This window comes from Tamandua tetradactyla, chromosome 2, assembly GCF_023851605.1.
Source record: "Tamandua tetradactyla isolate mTamTet1 chromosome 2, mTamTet1.pri, whole genome shotgun sequence".
Lineage (NCBI taxonomy): Eukaryota > Metazoa > Chordata > Mammalia > Pilosa > Myrmecophagidae > Tamandua > Tamandua tetradactyla.
In genome coordinates, this window is record NC_135328.1 from 84,975,674 (window position 1) to 84,998,460 (window position 22,787).

Genomic DNA, 22,787 nt, shown 5'->3' on the forward strand with positions numbered 1-22,787 from the left:
CTTTGTTGTATCATCTGGATGTTCAGCATTGTGCACATTGTATCATGTCACATAGATGCTCAACTAGTACTTGGAGAATGACTGGAGGAATGCACTGATGACTTAATGGTCCCTTGAATTGAATAAGCCAATCTGTATGAAAGATTAAATTGCCTTGTGAAAACTTGAGAACCCTGCTTGTTCTCAAACTGGGTTAAAATAATGAAACTCAAGTAGGGAAAGAGATTGAGTCAACATGTGCCGACAATCAAAGGGGAATATGGGACCAGGGGCCAAAGAAGGAAGTCATTCAGTGTATGACTGGCAAAAAGAGCAGCCACCAGTGAAGATTAGTAAGAGGAAGGGACTGAAACATTTGGCTTCAGAAGTATGGGAGGAAAAGGGGACAAGATACCATTCCAAAATCTTAAAAGCCTATGTAAAACAGGCATCAAGCAAAAAATGAGCTGATCAGATAAATCATAACTCAGATATTTAAATGATATAAACTACTCTGAGGAGTCATGGTAGATCTTGGTGAGAAACCAACACGTAAGTTGCACTACAGGGGATGACTCTGAACTAGCTGGATGGTGGTGAGCAGAGGGGCGAGTGTCTTAACACAGAGACCAAGACTCCACACATGAGAAAGAAAATGTCTCATTCAGGGCAGTGAGATGGTGGCTGTCAAGTTGAGTGTCAGTGTTGATGGTAGATGATGGAGAAATAGGGAGAATCAGAGTGCTGACAACTTTGTAGTGAAAATTAAGATATTGGTGTTTTTCCTAACATCTGTATGAAACAATGGATGTGTTCTAAATAGTGGGGTGAAATGATCTAGTTTAATTATTTGTTTTAGAGCTGCAGATCTGAGAGTTGGTATGATTTTATTGATTGTACATCATCACTAAGGACTTTGCTTGACAATGGAGAGACAAAGAATAAAAAGGTAATTTCTTTATGTTTATAGATCTTACACTCTGATCAGGGTATCAGGATCTGTAACTAAAAATAAAATTAAAAAATAAAAGGTAGTGGCGACTCTTATCTTGAGCCAAGTTTCCAGTGTGAAATATTGGAACACAAACTAGGGGGTGGTAGAACAAGGCAGGCAAGAGGGCTTGTGATGGAAGACTGAAGTTGAAGGCAGATAAGGATATTACAAGGAAAGGGAGAAGGCTTACGGTTGGAGTAAGACTGAATTTGAAAGTCCAGAATGAGAAGCATGCACAATCTTAATCAAGTCCATGCTCCTCAGATTCTGCAAAGACAAGGCAGACATCTGAGGCCATATTTGGTTGCTATTTGGTTTTGGAGAGACCCTGTGCTCCCTGGGAGAAACGCACTTAAATATGGAGCTTTGGGATTCTGAAGGACATCTTTTTTCTATGGACTCATTGTTCCTATAACTCCATTAACTTTTCCTCTGCACATGGGAGATGGAGAACTATTACATTATGATTAAATGTACTGCCTCTGGTTTCTTAGCACTGTGTCATAGAGCTCAGAATAGAATTTAGACCAGAAGAAATAGGTCATGCCTTAGCTTTTCCATTAGATGAATAACTCAGTGACCATAGATTAAGGTCCTTAACCTTTCTGTGTTTCACTTTCCTACTTTGTATAATGAGGTAGATGGAATAGAGTTCCAAAGTTCCTTCCATCTCTGACAACAATGCCTCTATGTTTCTTGTCTTCCACCTGGACTGAGAGGTTGAACTTAATTATGCATTGCTATTTATTAATGGCAGTCATTATAATAATAGCTTTCTTTAACTGAACACCAAATACAGCAGGATTCATATTCATTCTTCATTGAATTTTTACTCTCTTATACCTTCATTTAATCTTCACAACATTCCCCATTCTATAGTCAAGAATACTGAGGCTAAGCAAAGTTATGTCCTTACTCAAGGTCATATAGCTGGAAAGTGACAGATCCAGGATTTCAACTCGGTCATCCATATTTGTAAGAGCCATGCTGACATCATTGGCTTAAACCTATATATATATATATATTGCAACATTACAGAAACTAAAATGGTTAGAGTTTTAGCAGAGCAGCCAGTGGGGTATGGATCTGATATTACTAATTCAGAAGTCTTAGAAAGCGTCACAGAAAGTATGAATAATGGCATCAAAAAATGCTCAACATAAATCTCCTCTGGACCTAAGGCCTGGATTAGTATGCTAATGTTTAAGCTGCTACAAAATTTTACAGCTAGGAATAAATGGCTAAACATAAAAATGTGTATTTAAATGTGGATGGATGTGCCTGTAGAGGCACCAAAGGCACTCTGAATATTATCCGCCTTTCTTTCTCCTTAGAGAATGGAGGACCTATAAAGCAGTAATGAAGTAGGATGGACTTGCTGCTTAGCCTAAAGCAATCTGGCTTTGAGACTGACTGAATTACAGTCAGAGAGGGTTGTAAAAAAGGTGAGGAGAGCAGTAGCATTTCTGTAACTCAGGCTTCCAGAGGTCCATCACCTCAGTGAACCAGCGTGGGGTAACCCTACAACCCAAGTGAGCCCAGAGAAAATGACAGAAAAGGAGCAGTCAAATACTCAGGTGCGCTCCCATTTAGACCTCAAAATAGGAAAAAATCACTCTGGAAATTTTTTTTTATAAACAATCACATCAAAGAGGGCCATGGGTGGCTTGAGAGTCTCCATGAAGACTCAATGGAATGAGTAAAGTAGGTTTGGTCGAAGAGAGGTTTAAAACACCACATGTGATTTGTTCCAATGTCTGACATTTTGGAAAACACAGCTTCACTAGGCAACCATGAGCTGTCCACTAACAAATATTTTTTAGCACTGATAAAGAAAGAATCCTATGTAAAATCAAACAGTCATGAACTATTAGCTATAGGTGGCATAGTAGAGTAAAATATGAATATGTTTCTCAAAAAGAGCTCCAGAAGTGGAGGAATAAAAACAATAAAACAAAACCAAAAAATAAATGGCCTCGATGGTAATCAGGGATCCTCTGAAGTTTCCTTTAATTATTTATTTTTTAAATTTAAATTTGTTTTGTTTTATTATATCTTCTTGATGCATGGAGCCTATTTTTAACTTCTTTTTATTGTATAGTATAACATATATACAAAGCAAAGAAATAAAAAAGCCATAGTTTTCAAAGCACTCTTCAAAAAGTGATTACAGGATAGATCCCAGAGTTTGTCATGGGCTACCACATGATCCTCTCAGATTTTTCCTTCTTGTTGCTCCAGAATATAGGAGGCTAGAGGGCTTAAATGCTTTTTCATCATCACAATTGACTTTTTTTCCTTCTTTTTTTTTTTTTTGTGAACAATAACATATATACAAAAAAAGCTATAAATTTCAAAGCCCAGCACCACAATTAGTTGTAGAACATATCTCAGACTTTGACATGGGTTACAATTTCACAATTTTAGGTTTTTACTTCTAGCTGCTCAAAATACTGGAGACTAAGAGAGTTATCAGTATAATGATTCAGCATTCATATTCATTTGTTAAGTCCTATCTTCTATGTATAACTCCACCATCACCTTTGATCTTTCCATACCTGTCTTTGGGGTTGTTTGGACTATGGCAATTCTGAATTTTTGATATTGGAAGGCTCTGTCGCTAATATGGGGTAGGGAGATGGAACTATCTGATGTTCTGGAGATGCTGGGCTAGGTTTCAAGACTTATCTGAACTAGGGACCCATCTGGAGGGTGCAAGTTTCTGGAAAGTTACTCTAGCTCCTGGAACCCTTGTGGAATCTTATATATTGCCCTAGGTGTTCTTTAATATTGGCTGGAATGGTCCTGGTTGGGGGTTGGCAGGTTATGACAGGTAGCAAGGTCTAACTGAAGCTTGTGTAAAAGCAACCTGCATAGTAACCTCTTGACTCTATTTGAACTCTCTCTGCCTCTGATACTTTATTAATTACTTTCTTTTCCCTCTTTTGGTCAGGATGTAATTGTCGATCCCACAGTGCCAGGTCTGGATTCACCCCTGGGAGTCCTCCCACTTGTCGCCAGGGAGACTTTCACCCCTGGATGTCATGTCCCACCTAGGGGGAAGGCAATGATTTCACTTGCAGAGTTGGGCTTAGAGAGACTGAGGCTACATCTGAGCAACAACACAGGTCCTCCAGAAGTACTCTAGAAGATGCATGGAGCCTTTGATATTTTGATTCAGCCTATGGCTTGCTTCTCAGCATAATGGTTTTAAAAGTCTAAATGACTCACAGGATTGCAAAGGAAAGCAATTATATGCTTACTGCTATCAAATTTTAAAAGTTTATGACACATGCCAAAGACCCGGGTTCAATTCCCAGTGCCTTCCCGAGTTAAAAAAAAAAAAAGTTTATGACACAGTAATGAATGTGTTTCTTTATTATCACATTAATTAACTAGATTCTGGTAGCGATTCTAATATTTAATGCAATTTACTGTAATTTCAAAGTCATGATGAGAATAAATAATATATGATGTATCTGCTGCAACTGTAATGTGATATAAAAATATCAGCAATTTCTACCAATGACAAGTCATGGCTACTTCTAGTACTCCTATGATTTATTGTTTACATTTATAATTAAAAGAAATGTGAATTTTCACTTTAAGGTTAGTAAGATGTGAAATGTTCCCTTTCAAATTTTTTGGAACTCTTAAAATCAGGTTAAGAACTTTTGTACTAATTACTGATTACTAGAACAGACAACCAAGTTGCTTTTGGGTAACTATTTACTGCTGCAACTTTTGTGTTGCATCAACTGCAATTGATAGGATAAGTTTATTTATCATAGCAAATATTCTGGTTCAGAATTTTTTTCTCCAAGCAACCAACTGCAATTTAGAACATTGGTATTTTTCTTTGTGATCTGTAGGACTCAGCTCAGGTTTCCCACTTTTTCCATTCTTTCTTTCTAGGATGGCTTTGGAGGTGCTTTCTATATTGGTTTGTCCCTGTCATTTTTTAATGTTGTTTTCTAAGTATTGGGATTATATGTTTATTTCCAGTCTTAGACTGTGAACTGTCTATGATCAGCATCAACATTTTAGCCCTGATTCCATCATAGTGCATAGCGCAAATAAATTTCTCTATAAGTGTTTATGAAATAAATGAGGAAAATTGTGCTAGGCTGTAAGGGTAGACAGAAGCATAAACATTGTTCACTCACTTAAGAGACTTAGACCCTTCTGAGAATTGAGACTTTGTGTATGAGACACATGCAAACACACACACACTCACATACACAAAAGAGGAAGGACAAAAACAAAAGCAATTGGTGTAACGTGGCTGATGCCAAATGCTAAATAAATTAAAAAATACAATAAATTAAATAATTTAAATAGAGGTTTAGCAAAGAAAGCTATTTGTTGAATTGGAGCTGTAACATACGACATTCTGAAGGAGGTGAAACTTGAGCTGAAATCAGGAATATATTATGATTTATTTTCATGTTTTTATTTTTTTGTAATGATTAATTTTTATAAATTGTGAATGAAATGGGAATGGTTCTATTATAAAGTTTCTCAATGGGTTTCCCTTTCATTTTGAGGACCTCTAATTTTTTTCACTGCTTCTCATATGATATGATGTTTAGAGCCTGCTTGTCATCTATATGTCCTCCTTTCTGATTTACTTCATAAAAGCAGATGCCTAGAACAGGATGCAATTGTTCAGATGTACTCTAACCAGTACAAGACTCTTTAATTATCTCCCTGATTTGAGCAGTATATTTATTGTATTGTCATGCATAATCATGTTTGGTTCTTTAGTTCTTTAGACACTATCCTGGGAAAATAAGCAGAAGGTTACTTAAAGTGCTAGGGTATTTTTCACATGCGGTACTGTCAAGTAATTTGTCCTTTTTTCGTGTGAATTCACTTGCCAAATCATTCATTAATTTATCTGTGTAATTATATAATTATGTATTCCAAAGATAACTGTTAGGGTACTACTATGTACCAGGCATTATTCAATAGATAGTTTAAACCCAAACATAAGAATTTATTACTAATCCTTTATTAAGAGTATTTTAAAACATAATGAAAAGTAAAAAGGATCATAAGGTGAATAATCATGCTTACAACCTAATTAACTCTAATTAATTCTCTAATTAACTGTTGGCTGTATTTATGTATTATATATCTCTATTTCTATGCATTCTTCCATCCATGCAACAAGACATCTTATTTTACACTGAATTTCAAAGAAAATACAGACATTAGTAGAGTCATCCATAAACACTTCAGCATGTGCATCATAGCTAGAGTTCAACATGTAACCCAAACTTCTATTGAGATGTAGAATAGTACCATCACACCTGAAAATGTCCTCAAGTACTTTTGCATATAATTTTGAATTTATCCCAGATAAGTTTAATTTGACTATTATTCTCCACTTATGTAGCCTGCCTCTATAATTTTTTATCTTGATTTAGTCATTTACTAACTCTATCACCCAGCTTAATGCCATTCACTTATGTGTTTTTTTGTGTAAAATAAAGTCATTGATTAAAGAAGTGGAATAAAGTCAAGAAGTTCAAACAGAGCGCCCTATAATATATGACTAGAAATCTCCCGCTAGGCTGGCACTGATTCATAAATTGCTACTAACTGCAGATAGCACAAGAGTCTTTTAAAGAGATTAATTGATTTAATGGAATAAATAATTACCTAAGTATTCCAATTCTATGAATATTCTATAAGCATATATGAATGGTTGGATTCAAATACATTTTATGGGTCCTAAGTGCATATTTTATAGAATCATAAAATATTAGACTTAGAATGAAACCAACACATCATCTGGCCCGTTGCTCTAGCAGAAGCTTACAAACATGAATTTCAAACATCAGAATAAGGGATTTCACTGTCCCTGCCTGTACTTCTGATTCTCATTTCAGGGAATCAGTGGTAAATACTGAAATATACAATTTCATCCGTACTATATCATGTTGTTCTAGTTTCCTCATCGCTAAGATAAGTACCATGCAATGGGTTGGCTTAAACTTTGGAAATTTATTGGTTCACAATTTTGAGATCAGAAGTCCAGATTCAAAGTGTTTTGAAGGCATTAATTTCTCCCAGAAGCTTTCTGGGGCTGGCTGAAGGCAATCTTTCGTCCTTGGATTTTCTGTCATATGGCCAAGCACATGGTGGCACCTCCTGGTTTTTCCACTCTTTTCTGGGTTCCATTGACTTTCAACTTCTGTCTGCTTGTCTCTGTTTTTTTTTTTTTTTTTTTTTCTCTTTATGACTTTCCCTATAAATTCTCTAATAGTAGGATTAAGACCTACCCTGACTGAGCTGGCCACATCTTGACTGGAGAAACCTCATCAAAAGGTTCTATATATAAGAGTCTACACTCAAAGGAATAGATTAAGTTTAAGAACCTGTTTTGCTATCCACATACCGCCAAGCCATCCCACGTCATAGAAACAAAGTGCATGTGAGATTAAAAAATAATGTGATTCTTTATGCTTAAGTAGTTGCTGAAATTAAAATAATAAAATGTTTTCTTAAAAAAGTAGTTCTCTGTACTCTTTTCATGGCCTAGTGTTTTCTTATAAGCATGCTGTTGGTAGGAAAATGCTACTATTGAAGCAAAGCAGTGCATCTTTTTTATTAGTATTCAGTTTGGAAAATATGCCCTATGATTTTATATATTGTACCTTTAAAATTTGCTTAGGCTTCTTTAATTATTAAGAGAGACTCTATATTTATGCCTTTTTTTGAGGAAACATCATTTTCAAGTCAGGTTTGGTATAATACATTATTGTTGACATTTACAAATGAAAAAGCTTGCAGTTAAGAAAATTGCTAATTTGTATCAGATTTATAAAGCTACCCCTCAAGGCCAATTAGTAGTATTTTATCACTTCAAAGATGCCACCAAAATCCAAGAAAATAATATATGGGTATCTTTCATGTTTAAGAAAAATCTAAGTACAAAAAAAAAAAATGCCACCATAATTTAATCATCTTTTTAATTCCCCTGATTTGAATAGAATCACTGGCTTTAAGTGAGATGAGGCACTGTTTCGTTAAGAAACTGTATGTTGGTTAGATACATGTTTCTTATAAGGTAGTTCAATCGAGAGATTGATCACTGAAATCCCAACCAGTGATCTTTTATGCAAATAAATAAAGGCTTATTGCAGACTGATCACTGAAATCCCAACCAGTGATCTTTTATGCAAATGAATAAAGGCTTATTGCATTTCAATAGTAAATACCCAATTAAAATAATGAAACACATTCCTCTTCCATTGACCAGTTTTGTTAATAAAGTTATGGCACAAGCAGAGAAAGGTATCACCTGAATGGACTGAAACAAACCTAAGATTGAATTAGACCACAATCGAAATTCAATATGTTCAATTTGTTGTAGCCTGTAGCCCAACTGCTTAATCTTTTGTCACTGTGTGCAGAGAAAGAGATCATATATCTCTTGTGCACTTATGTCAGGAAAAGCACCACAACCTACTTATCATACTTGCAAAACACTTAAGAAAACAAGGCAAATTCCCCCAAAGTAATTCAGCTTTTGGTAAGGGTTTTATTATTGCAATCAATTACACTGTTGTCAAACATGACAAATTGAAGTTCCTAAATAACTGGCTCATAACTGGGTCTTTTAAAGCAAGGGAGAGAATGCATTCCTGGCCCTTGCTGATTTTCATGTGCAGGTTTGAGAATCATTTGCACAGTGGTTGTAGTTAAACTGTGGCATAAGGATAGCATAGGTAAGAGAGAATCATTTTGTAGCATACATAATCCAACAAAGGATAGTAGAAATGTTTTAAGATAAAATATCATATGAACCATATAAAACCAATCCAATCAGAAGCATTCATTCACTTATTTAATAAAGGCTAATTAAAACCCCATTCCTTTCTATTTTCTTGTTACCATGATGTTAGTCCTTTTGTAGTGCTGGTTACAGTCACTGATGGTTAAAATAGTTGCAATAGTTGCCTCAACCTCTTGATTTCCTATAAACTGATCTTTTCATTCTAATTATCTACTGAAACATCTATCAATGGTCATTAGTGTAAGGCTAACTCACCAAAGACGAGGTGAAGAAATTCAGGCAAAGTCTTATCTCAGCAAGAAACAGAACTGCCCAGGCAGTGGTCAGAGGGAGCAGCTACCCCAAACGGTGAGGGGATAGGGTTTTTATGACTTGGGTATAGGTGGTAGGCATGAAAAAAAATTTGGCAGGGATGAGGAAAGTTTTTGTTCTGCTTGGTGGGTTGTGGGGGGTGGACTCCTGGTGCTGCTCTCAGGAGGTGGGAGAGGTTGTCTTTCTCAGGGCCAGCTGACCAATTGTGGCAGCAGCTGTAACCTTTTGTTAAGTTCCCTTATGCAACATCTGCCCTCCATAGGTTACAACCCAGCTTAACTGTGGGTCTAACTGCAGACCTAATGATTAGTTTTATACTAACTGATCAGATTAGGAACACCTTTTCAGTTGTCAGTGTTCTTGGCCTTTTTGTGTAGTTAGCAATGGCTGCTCTCTCTTCTTTCTTGAAACTTTTTTCATTCTTGGCTCCTGTGGAACTTCTCTACCTTTTCATTTTTGGCCTCCTTTGCTGATTCTTATCCCCCCATAATGTCCCTTACTGTGGGAAGCCACCAAAGTTCAGTTCTCACCCCTCTTTCCACTTATTTTTCAATACTCTCTTATTTAAACACTTTATCCATTACCATTGCTGAGAGTATACTTTCGATTTCTGGGCTTCTCAAGTCCATACTTCTATGCCTAACCCATGTAGGGCTATACTGCCTAGAGGATACTGAACATTTCCAATTAGCTTTCCATATACTGCTGCTTCAAACTGAACATACCTTAAGTTGAACTTATCCTCTTTCTATTAAAAGCAGCCCCGTCTTTATTTCTATCAGTGATTATTAAGGATTGAACAAAATACCACACGAAAAACCTGCATTGCAAACCTATTTGTCAACAGGAACTTTGAAGATGTTATCAGCTAACATGAGTCCAAACGAAATGATAATAGGCTTTAATCCTATATTCCTGAAATCCTTATAAGCAAAGTTAATTGGACATAGAAGTAGGAAACAGAGAGGAGACAGGAGGAGACAGATGGCCTTGTGAGAGAGAGTTGTTGGAGAGCTATTACCAGAATGCAAGAGACTCTGAGAGAAAGCATGGCCTGGCAATACCTTGCATTTGAACTTCTAGCCTCCCAAACTGTGAGACAATAAATTCCTGTGGTTTAAGCCAACCCAATGTGTGGAATTTGTCATAGCAGCCCTGGCAAACTAAGAAAGTGGTTCAGTCTTTTCTTGAGTAAGACAAACTCTAAATCTTGAGATAATATTTTACCTTTTCCCTCTGCCCCCACTCCTGTTACCATTTAGGTACCTAATGATCTGGAATTTTTCTAGTGGATAGTAATGGTTTTCACTAATATTTATAGTTCTCTTCACAAGAAAGGTAAGGGACTCCTTTGTCGTTAGCTATGGATTTATAACTTGCTTTGGCCCATGCAATATGAACAGTAACATCATATTTACTCTCAGTAATAAACATATAATGGTTGTGTGCAATTCTCCATCTGCCTCTTTCCTGCCAGAAATTGACCATGGAACTTTGTCATCTTGGATCCCTGAGTGACGATGAGAGTTGCCCCAAAGAACAATGGACGTGTAATGTGTGGTCTGAGGAAAACAAACCTGTTAATCGGTTCTCAAAGTGTGGACCCGAGAATAATAGATTTAGCAATATCTGGGCATTTTCAAAAAATTATAAATTTTTAAGTCCAACCCAGGCCTATTGAATAAGAGTCTCGGTTGGTCCTAGCAAACTGTGTTTTAACAAGCCTTCCAATCGATTTCTTTTTCCATGTAAAAGTTTGAAAACCACTACTCTATACAACTTATTTCTAGTCGTTTAAATATGTGCTTAAAGAAATTGAAATCCTTTCATAGAAGTATAAGCTATTTGAAGGTAAGAAACAGGTATATAATGGTATAGGGATTTTTGATTAGTTCCATAGTCACATGTGATAGCTACTTCCTACCCTAGCAAAATTGGATGACAATTGACCTTACATATCAGTATAGTGTTTCTTTTTAACTTTTCAAAGTACTTTCCCCTATGTCATTTATGCAAATGTACCTTATGATAAGGTAAGGTAGGTCTTATCATTTCCATTGAACTAGCAATGAGACTGGGTTGATATGAACCAGTTAAAGTCATATGATGAGTTTGTGATACAGTCCTAACTAGATCCTAGGTTTTCTGACACTCAGCCCTTTGTTCATATTTTTGGTGGAGTAATGGCAAAAATGACCCTTGTCTGATCCAAATCCTTTCCAACATAACTGTGCAGCTCCTCTCATCAAAAAATGAAGAGTAGGTTCCCATCTCTTGAATCTAGATGAGCCTTGTGACTTGCCGTGGCTTATGATATGTGGCAGAGTTAATGATGAACCAGGTCCAAACCTAGGCATCAAGAAATCTTTTGTGCATCTTCTCTCTATTTCTCGTCTTGCTCCCCCTAGCATAAGAACAAGTCCAGGGTAGCTTACTGGAGAATGAGAGACCATGTGGAGCACAGCGAGGCCCTCAACATGTGAGGAAGTGTCATTGAGATCTGCTGAACCTGGCCCAGATCAGATCTCCTTCCCATTCCCCCAAAACGTGAGAAAGAAAAAAATGATTGTCTTTTTAGACAATCAAACAAAAGTTTGAGACTGTTTGCTATGTAGCCACCTCTTTCACCTTGCATTCTCCTGTTATAAAAAATGGGTAGTTAAAGGACTCACTTTCCCAAGGTGAACCAGATAGGGCCATGAAGATTCACACGGAAGTCAATGGGAGCAGATTTTTAAAGGAGCAGATTGCACTGGCATGCATCCTGTAATCTTTCCCCTTTTTTATTTTCCTCTTGCTTGGACCATCCATATGATGCCTGCAGGTGTCTCATCCAATTAATGACTGCAGTAACAAGCTTGGATAGAAATCTACACATTACAAATGGTGCCACAGGAAAAATGGATAGATTGACATAAAACCAAGATCCTTGATGATGGCATTATCAGTTCCTCATACATATGCTAGATGACCTAGCCCTGGACTTTTAGCTGAATGAGACAAATCTACCCCCTGCTTATTCAAGGCAATTGGGTTTCTTTGTAGAGCACATCCTAAAGACTCTTCTGAAATCCAGCCTGGGTACAGATTCAGAATAGCATATTTTTTTTTGCCATATCTTGTTTCTCTTAGACTCAAATGAGGAGGACCCATATTCTACTGTGTCTTAAAATTTGGGGATCTCATTTGACTCCAAACCACCATTTGCATATTTTCCTTCATTTAATTTCCTGTTATATTATGGTTGAATTAAGGCACTTTTTTTTTTAAATAAAGAAGACAGAGTGAAAAAATATCATAGTGAGAAATGCTGTTTTGGAGATGTTCTAGACTGTGAGCTGCTGGAATGCAAAATACCTTAAATGGAATGGCTTTTAAAAAGGAGAATTTATTAAGTTGCAAGTTTACAGTTCTAAGGCCATGCAAATGTCCCAACTAAGCCATTCAAGGAAAGATACCTTGATTCAAGCAAGGCCAATGGGTCTAGAACACCTATATCAGCTAGAAAAGCACATGGCAATGTCTGCTGGCTTTCTCCCAGCTTCTCGTTTCATGAGCCTCCGCCTGGGACATTTTCCTTCTTCATCTCCAAAGGTCTCTGGCTGTGTGGGCTCTGGTGGCTCTGGTGGCTCTTTCAGTTCTGGTGGCTCTTGTTGTTCTCAGAAATTTTCCAAAATGTTTCCCTTTTAAAAGGCTCCAGGAAGCAACCCCACCTTGAATGGGTAGAGACATATCTCCATGGAAACAATCTAATCAAAAGTTACCATCTACAATTGGGTAGGCCACATCTCCATGGAAATAATAAAAAGATCTCTCCAAACAATACTGAATGAGGATTAAAGGACATGGTTTTTCTGGGGTATGTAATAGCTTCAAACCAGCACAGGGGAATAGACACAAATGTAGTCTGAATACATCTTAAATTTACCGACTAATTCCTTTCTAACTGAAGAACAAAATGTTTAAAGATTCTCTACTCACCCAAACCCTAATCCTACCTTAAGGATACCTTACCTTTCATCTCATAAAAAAAATGTAAGGTAATATCTTGCTAATGACTGGGATTATGCTCATTTCTTCCTCTGAGATACTAAAACAGAAATGAAAAAAGCTCTGCCCTATTTAAGTAACAATGAAGTTAGAGTTGAAATAATTATTCACAGAATGAAGAAAGCACCTGCTAGGCAATTTGTCGAAGTAAAGTGTGACTTTGAGTTAGAGAAAATATTTTACTAATATGAATTACAGATGACTAGAGCTTAAGAGAAATACAAAGCAATTTGTTTAGTGGCAGAAAATGTCTTCATCTATTGCACTGTAATATCTTGTGAATTTGTCTGATAAGGTTATCTGAAGTGCAAAACTGAAGTGATTTTCTCTTAAGTCTACATTACCATTTGGCTCTGCATTATATTTTAGGACTCTGAAGGGAAATAAAATATAGCCATCATTATAAACTTCTTTTTACATAATAAGCACATGCTGAAAGTTTATCATCAGTGTTTGTTGGAGGGATGTAATTGGATCGATGTTTCAGAGGTCTCTGTTACACCCTCAGAGTTATGAACGAATGATACATACGTAACATGGATATATGGATATTTGCAAAGAAGCATTCTTTCTAAAACATTTGAAATGTGAACAAACACAAATGTAGAGCATAAAAGTCTTTTTAATAATTTGACTCAGCATTTCAGTAGTAAAAAAATCTTAAGTAAAACAAAGAACTAGTGCAACGGCATTTTCAAAGTCAGGCAGGAGAATACCTTAGCTTGAGCACTTGTAATCAAATGATTTGCTTCATATGTTTGGTGATGAATCTCAAAACAATTCATCTCATTGTCTCACAAAGTTTGCTACTTTTCAATCTAACAGTTCTCTGTTCAAATTGAGGACAAATGATCACTTTAGACTTATGACTTCATGTGTTACACATTATCCACAGGATGAAGGTAGCAGAGCACTAGCAGATGGGAAATTCATGGCTAGTTTTGGTGACAGCTTGCAGGTTAAGTTTTCCAAGGGAAAAAGAAGGAATGGATGAGTCTATGAGACTTTTTAAGAGGAATTATCTGTCCCCAAACTGCTGGAGGTGATGCCAGCACCTTGCAGATTGAACTGATAGATTAAAGGAAGACAATTACAACACTCCACAGGGATGATAATGAAGGCAAAACAAAGGTCACTAATATTCTTATGAATATGGGCTCACCTGCTGTCTGAATAAGGGGATTAAAGACAATATATACTGAATTTAAGAAAATGATGCTAATGACATTCAGGGGAAAATAAGAATGTTTCTTCAGCTATAAACCAAATAACATGTATTTAAATTTCCCACAAACAGCTAAACCTTTATTTAACTATTTAGCTATTATTTTAAGTCCAAATGATATTCATCAAATAATTGGACCTAGGTCTGTCCTTTAAAACAACACAATATATTTTGTTTCATCTCCACTTCTTAATATTTCCTATGTTTGAAGGTCTTCCTTCTTTTAGCCAGATAAGCAAATTTCTTTAATAATTCTTCAAGATTTGTATTTCTAGTACAGTAGTCCAAAACCACATATAGCTGTTGAGTGTTTGAACTATGGCTGACTTGATTTGAGGTGTGCAATAGTTAAAAAACATACCAGATTTCAGACTTAGTAGGAAAAAAATAATGTAAAATTCTCAGCAATTTAAAAATATTGACTCCATGTTGAAATGATAATATTTGTGATGTATTAGGTTAAATAAAATATGTTATTTAAATTAATTCACTGGTTTCGTTTTACTTTTCCATGCGGCAACTGGAAAATTTACAGGTACCTATGTGCCTTGCATCTGTGGCTACCTAGAACAATTGTGGAATTGAACAAACTGAAGAAGAAGTAATAATATAATAATGAATAGGTTGCACTTTTGGAGCAAATGCTGTTATTGCTAGACATTTGCTATAATTTCCCACATGGCACATTCTCAAACTCATATGTTCTTAAGCATATATGTTCATGGACAAATGCAAAACAGTCATTAAATTAGGGTCATATGGGGGGGCCCTAAGTGAAGCCTCTCTCTTGCAGCTACTTTCCTTCTTACCTACTTTCACCATGGAAAAGTGAGACTCTATGTGTCTGCTGTAGAGCTGCTTAAGTGCTAGACACTCAGAAAATTCCCCTTATGCATAAAAAGTGCTTTTGAAGAGTAAATATCAGCTGAAATGTCTTCACATAATAGCCTATTTTGCTATGCCTGAAACTGTAGATAAATTATAGTAACAGAAAAAAAACAACTCCTTTTTCATTAATCTCAGAAGACAAACTGGATATTTCAAACAAGAAAATACCTCAAAGCCTAGAGAGATTTAATCTAATCATGTTAGTTCTAGATATTGCTGTACCATATAGCTGAAAAGTATTTCACAGAAATTAAGTGGAGGAAGGCCACCATATAACACTGTTAAATGCATTTACTTTAATTTAGTTTAGTTGTGATTTTTATAAACTGCACATGACCAACGTTTCGTAAATTATGTTTTCAGTGTAGTTCCCTGAAGTGTAACAGTCTTTGGCTCAGCATCTATATTAACTTGACTTTATTGTGAGTCTCTAAAATCTCTTCAGCACAAACTTTCTAAATAAATATATCTCTGCTTCTCAAAAGCATACACAGCCACAATTTTTAAATTATTTGAAGTATTTTATCCAAAATATCTGAAAGAAATTTATTGGTTTACTTTTCAATCAAAGAACATTAATAGTATATAAGCACTAATCTATGAATTTATGACAGAAATAACTCATTTCAGATGAAAAGCATAGCCTAGGTCAAGGTTTCTCAGCTTTAGTACTTTTGGTATTTTGAGCCAGATATTTCTCTGTTGCATGGAGCTGTCTGTGCATTGTAGGATACTTGGCAGCATCCCTGGCCTCTTCTCACTAGATGCCAGCACCATCCTCCTCCAACCCAATTTGTGACAACCAAAAATGTCTCCAGACAACACCAAATACTCTACAGGTAGCATATTTGCTCTGGACGAGATCTACTGGCCTAGGTTTTATATGGTGAGAAACAACCTCTCAAATTTCAAAGACCTAACATGACAAAATTATATTTCATGTTCCCAAGCTATGATCAGTGCAGGAAGGCTTGGCTCAATGTATTCACTCATGGATCAACACTGAAAGAAATTCTGTTTCTATGCGTTTCCATAGTTACAATGGCAAGAACAGGGGCATGGAGAGTTTCTCCTTGGCCATTACTTAAAGCTCTACCCAGAATTAACCTTTCATTCCCATTTTCTTGATCAAAATCATTCTTAGCATGTCTAATGTCCAGAGGGCAGGCTGGTGCAATCTTCCCATATAGCACAAAGGGATGACACAGAGTGTTTGTGAATAGTCATATAAATCATCAGTTTAGGAATGAGGATGAGGAAGCAGTGAAATCTGAAGAAAGCATGGAAAAATAAGGCTTGTGTGGAAAAGGCAACTATGAGGGTGGAAGGGTGATTCCAGGAAGAGGACAGTATGACTAGCAACATTTCTGGATTGGAGAACAGTGACCAGTTTATGGATAATGGCTTCTGGTAACCCTTTCTTATGGAAAGGTGCTTAAATAATTGAGGATTTGGGTTTTTGGCCCAAATGTATGTATGATCTGTCAGGTATGACCACAGGCTTGACAAGCCTCGCAGCCTCTGGCCCGGACATGGTACAGTAGAGCATGTGGCCTCTGAAGGGAGGGGCAGCCAAGGACTCAGCCTTCCTCCTTCCCTACTGCAGTCATGCTCTTGCCCAAATTCCCCTACCTAACCCACTGCCTTCCTAAAGTGGCTGCTCAGGAAGGGAAGAACTTGAAGGCTCAGGAACTTTTCCAGTCCTCGTCCCTGTACTCCTGCCCCCACAGCCCCCAGGTCCATCAAGAGGGAACATTTTGTTTGAGGTTCCCTTGTGAGTGAGACCACAAAGACCCATCCCTGCAGGGATACATCTGACCTCGTACAGTGGCGCCATTCCTTGGGGGAAGACAGAACAGCAGGGAGCTAGCGCGTTCCTCTAGGTTTGACCTCTTGTTTATACCATTACGGTACATGATGAAAAGCTTTACTGCTATTTCCATTTTGGACTGTTGTTTCTAATCAGTTACATTCGACATCTGGTAGCTCTGTTCCGCTTTTGGCACAATGATCCTGAGAAACTGTAGGTAGGAAGGTGAGCACTCCAAAGGGTGGATCCACATGAGTTTGAATACCTATATATTTTAAAATCTATTTAGACTGTTTGCATTGTTAAGTAAAATAAAATGGATACCTGCATTGGGCATTGCTGGGAGAAGACTCCTTTCTGAGGACTTGTTCAGAGGACAAAAAAATTGACCTGCAGCAGGGGTTTTCAGAGAAAGAGAGACAGAGAGACAGAGAGAGAAGGAAGAAGGGGGGGAGAGAGGGAGAGACAGAGAATGAATGGAACACATCCTAAAGGATCGCTGATAAGCAACACCTGGTAATAAAAGTAGTTTTTGTCAGATAGAGAGAGCTTATCAGAATGGACACGCATACCATATTAATCAATGTCCATCTGCTCTCCGCTTTGTAACACCCCTCCCCCCTTTTGTTAAATGGAAACTTGATGTCAGCCAATCGGAACATTTCCTCACTCTCTTCCCCATTAGCCCTATAGGAGCTTCCCCTTTCCACCATGGGTAAACTGGCCTTTACTTTCTGAGTGGGAAGCTGCCTAATTCATTAATCGCTTAATAAAGCTGTGAGATCCTAAACTGCATGAAAAGTTTATCTTTTATCAGTATGTATCCCAAAATAATTAGAATAAAAAGTTAGAATTGGCATTATTTAATGCTTACTAAACAGCAGTTGTGAGTGAAGAGCTTTCTATGGGATACCTAGTTAAAATCTTCAGAATTTATTTCATTAGCATTATTGGCATTCCTTTTATATTTTTACATATGAGGAAACAGAAAAGTGATTTGACAAAGTCAGACAGCTAGTATATGAAGCACTGGGTCTGCAATCTAGGTCTGTCTGACTCCACAATGTCTGCCCTAAACAATTACACTCTATGGCCCAATGTAAATTTATTCTATCTTATATGACATCAACTTTAAGAAGTGCATTTTGCTTCCACTCTAGCATCTCTCATATCTAGAAGCATCTCATAATCAATACTGTGTCATAGTTTAATTGGGTGCTTTTTTTCTTTCCCACTGGTATATAAAATAATGCTATGTTTCATAATCAATATTATCTTCAAGTCAATAAAGCCTTTGGGGCAGACCATCATCCATTAGGGAAGAGGCAAAGTCCTTGCCTGTGCAGAAGCCATTAGCATCTAATCTGAAACCTTAGGGCAAGACTTTCAGGCAAAGGTCTTGTTAACTCAAACAACTGTTAATCAACGTCTGCCATCAGATAGTTCTGGTCCCTTGGGGGAGATCCTCCTGCCTCATCCTCCTGCCTTTCAGATTCATCATCAAGTGGTTTCCAGCCCCTTCTAAATGCCGGCAGCTCACCCTGAAAATCGGGACATTAACAAACGAGAAATACTCAGGAAAAGGGGTGATTCAGAAGAATGAAACTATTTACTTGAAAAGATATTTTTGGTAAAATGAGATTTGAATCAGAGTAATATTTGCTTTTTGTATGGATCACTCAGCATCCATTTTTATTCTCTTTATTATTTGGTATTAGGATTGGGTTAACTATTTCTGCATAGTAGCTTCAGTGTTTGGACTTTGAATGAAAGCTAATTTTACCTCCATTTACAGGGCTCAGACATGCCATGAAGACCTGAAAAATCAGTGCAGTCCAACGGCTGACCACAGCAGTAGGCTAAAGCCATTCCAATCAGTCCATTCAGAGTTAACGAGGGCTTTGATGAAGAAATTGGGAAATTTGAACAATGTAAAATTTAGAGGTGCTGAGATTTTCTTACTACTTGCCTGAGAAGTGAGACATCTCAGAAGTCACAAAGATAAGAGATGGAGAGGGAGGAACCAAGTTCTGGGGAAATCAGTTGAGCTTCTGTCGTAAATCACAGCCCAACTTAGTCCTTTCTCTGGACTTCTCAGTTATGTGCATAAATTTATCATAAGCCAGTTTTGGTGTTTTTTGTCTTTTGTTTTTTTTTTTTTTTTTTGTCACTAGCATTGAAAGGTATCCTACTGATATAACCACTATTGGCTTTATTTATAAAAATCATTTCCAGTGTACAAGAAGAAAATAAGCCAAGAAATACACAGTCATTCTCAAAAGAAAATGAAAGAGCTCAAAACCACAATTGAGAGCAAATAATTTTATGCATCTCAGATAGGGAAACTATCTTAGGTCAAAAATGTTTTTTTTTTTTTTTCTTAAAACCAATTTTCACATTTTCAGATTTAGAAGAAAACTGTCACCTGTTAGTTCTGGGACCAAGAAGAAAAAATAATTGATCATGACTGTGTGCCTTTAGTCAAAAGAATAGAAGTTGCTGGGCAATTACCAGGGAATTCATAATATGAAAATGGATTCATGGCTTTATATAATTTTGTTTGTAAAAAAAAAAGCTTTCAAATAAGAGACAACTAGAAATAACACACATCATTTTTATAAAAGTAATTTTGTTTGATATCAAAGTAAAAATAATAAGAATGCAGTTAAACAATAATTGTATACATTTCTTGAAAAGCTGATGGAAATGGGTGTGTGTGTATGGAGGAAGAAAAGTTAATGAAGAGAGAGAGAGAGAGAGAGAGAGAGAGAGAGAGAGAGAGAGAGAGAGAGAGAGAACCAGAATTGAAGATTTTAAATAAATCAGAATCAGAGCTTTGGAGGGTCATTATAATAACAGTCCACATTAAAGGTGCTTCCTTCCTCTATTGCCAATCTTTCTGTCATTCTCCCTTTTTTTTTTTTTTTTTAAATAGCACATTTTTTTTTATTAATTAAAAAAAGAATTAACAAAACAATTAGAAATCATTCCAATCTACATGTACAATCAGTAATTCTTAATAACATCACATAGTTGCATATTCATCATTTCTTAGTACATTTGCATCAATTTAGAAAAAGAAATAAAAAGACAACAGAATAAGAATTAAAACAATAATAGAAAGAAAAAAAACAAAAAAAACAAAAACAAAAAACCTATACCTCACATGCAGCTTCATTCAGTGTTTTAACATAATTGCATTACAATTGGGTAGTATTGTGCTGTCCATTTCTGAGTTTTTATATCCAGTCCCGTTGTACAGTCTGTATCCCTTCATCTCCAATTATCCCTTCTCTTTTTTTTTTTTTTTTTAATTAACGGAAAAAAAGAAATTAACCCAACATTTAGAGATCATACCATTCTACACATGCAATCATTAATTCTTAACATCATCACATAGATGCATGATCATCATTTCTTAGTACATTTGCATTGGTTTAGAAGAACTAGCAACATAACCGAAAAAGATATAGAATGTTAATATAGAGAAAAAAATAAAAGTAATAATAGTAAAATCAAAACAAAACAAAACAAAACAAAACAAAACAAAAACCTATAGCTCAGATGCAGCTTCATTCAGTGTTTTAACATGATTACTTTACAATTAGGTATTATTGTGCTGTCCATTTTTGAGTTTTTGTATCTAGTCCTGTTGCACAGTCTGTATCCCTTCAGCTTCAATTACCCATTGTCTTACCCTGTTTCTAACTGCTGCTGAACTCTGTTACCAATGACATATTTCAAGTTTATTCTCGAATGTCCGTTCACATCAGTGGGACCATACAGTATTTGTCCTTTAGTTTTTGGCTGGATTCACTCAGCATAATATTCTCTAGGTCCATCCATGTTATTACATGGTTCATAAGTTTATCTTGTCTTAAAGCTGCATAATATTCCATCGTATGTATATACCACAGTTTGTTTAGCCACTCTTCTGTTGATGGAGATTTTGGCTGTTTCCATCTCTTTGCAATTGTAAATAATGCTGCTATAAACATTGGTGTGCAAATGTCCGTTTGTGTCTTTGCCCTTAAGTCCTTTGAGTAGATACCTAGCAATGGTATTGCTGGGTCGTATGGCAATTCTATATTCAGCTTTTTGAGGAACCGCCAAACTGCCTTCCACAGTGGTTGCACCCTTTGACATTCCCACCAACAGTGGATAAGTGTGCCTCTTTCTCCGCATCCTCTCCAGCACTTGTCATTTTCTGTTTTGTTGATAATGGCCATTCTGGTGGGTGTGAGATGATATCTCATTGTGGTTTTGATTTGCATTTCTCTAATGGCCAGGGACATTGAGCATCTCTTCATGTGCCTCTTGGCCATCCGTATTTCCTCTTCTGAGAGGTGTCTGTTCAAGTCTTTTTCCCATTTTGTAATTGGGTTGGCTGTCTTTTTGTTGTTGAGATGAACAATCTCTTTATAAATTCTGGATACTAGACCTTTATCTGATATATCATTTCCAAATATTGTCTCCCATTGTGAAGGCTGTCTTTCTACTTTCTTGATGAAGTTCTTTGATGCACAAAAGTGTTTAATTTTGAGGAGTTCCCATTTATTTATTTCCTTCTTCAGTGCTCTTGCTTTAGGTTTAAGGTCCATAAAACCGCCTCCAGTTGTAAGATCCATAAGATATCTCCCAACATTTTCCTCTAACTGTTTTATGGTCTTAGACCTAATGTTTAGATCTTTGATCCATTTTGAGTTAACTTTTGTATAGGGTGTGAGAGATGGGTCTTCTTTCATTCTTTTGCATATGGATATCCAGTTCTCTAGGCACCATTTATTGAAGAGACTGCTCTGTCCCAGGTGAGTTGGCTTGACTGCCTTATCAAAGATCAAATGTCCATAGATGAGAGGGTCTATATCTGAGCACTCTATTCGATTCCATTGGTCGATATATCTATCTTTATGCCAGTACCATGCTGTTTTGACCACTGTGGCTTCATAATATGCCTTAAAGTCAGGCAGCGCGAGACCTCCAGCTTCGTTTTTTTTCCTCAAGATGCTTTTAGCAATTCGGGGCACCCTGCCCTTCCAGATAAATTTGCTTATTGGTTTTTCTATTTCTGAAAAATAAGTTGTTGGGATTTTGATTGGTATTGCATTGAATCTGTAAATCAATTTAGGTAGGATTGACATCTTAACTGTATTTAGTCTTCCAATCCATGAACACGGTATGCCCTTCCATCTATTTAGGTCTTCTGTGATTTCTTTTAGCAGTTTTTTGTAGTTTTCTTTATATAGGTTTTTTGTCTCTTTAGTTAAATTTATTCCTAGGTATTTTATTCTTTTAGTTGCAATTGTAAATGGGATTCATTTCTTGATTTCCCCCTCAGCTTGTTCATTACTAGTGTATAGAAATGCTACAGATTTTTGAATGTTGATCTTGTAACCTGCTACTTTGCTGTACATTTATTAGCTCTAGTAGTTTTGTTGTGGATTTTTCCGGGTTTTCGACATATAGTATCATATCGTCTGCAAACAGTGATAGTTTTACTTCTTCCTTTCCAATTTTGATGCCTTGTATTTCTTTTTCTTGTCTAATTGCTCTGGCTAGAACCTCCAACACAATGTTGAATAATAGTGGTGATAGCGGACATCCTTGTCTTGTTCCTGATCTTAGGGGGAAAGTTTTCAATTTTTCCCCATTGAGGATGATATTAGCTGTGGGTTTTTCATATATTCCCTCTATCATTTTAAGGAAGTTCCCTTGTATTCCT

The 22,787-nt window shown here is 36.5% G+C and overlaps 1 pseudogene; it reads left to right on the top strand.

Annotated features, from left to right (window-relative positions):
* The first annotated feature begins 235 nt into the window (after positions 1-235).
* LOC143656967 (heat shock protein HSP 90-beta pseudogene) overlaps positions 236-22,787 on the top strand; it is a 36,264-nt pseudogene continuing 13,712 nt past the window's right edge.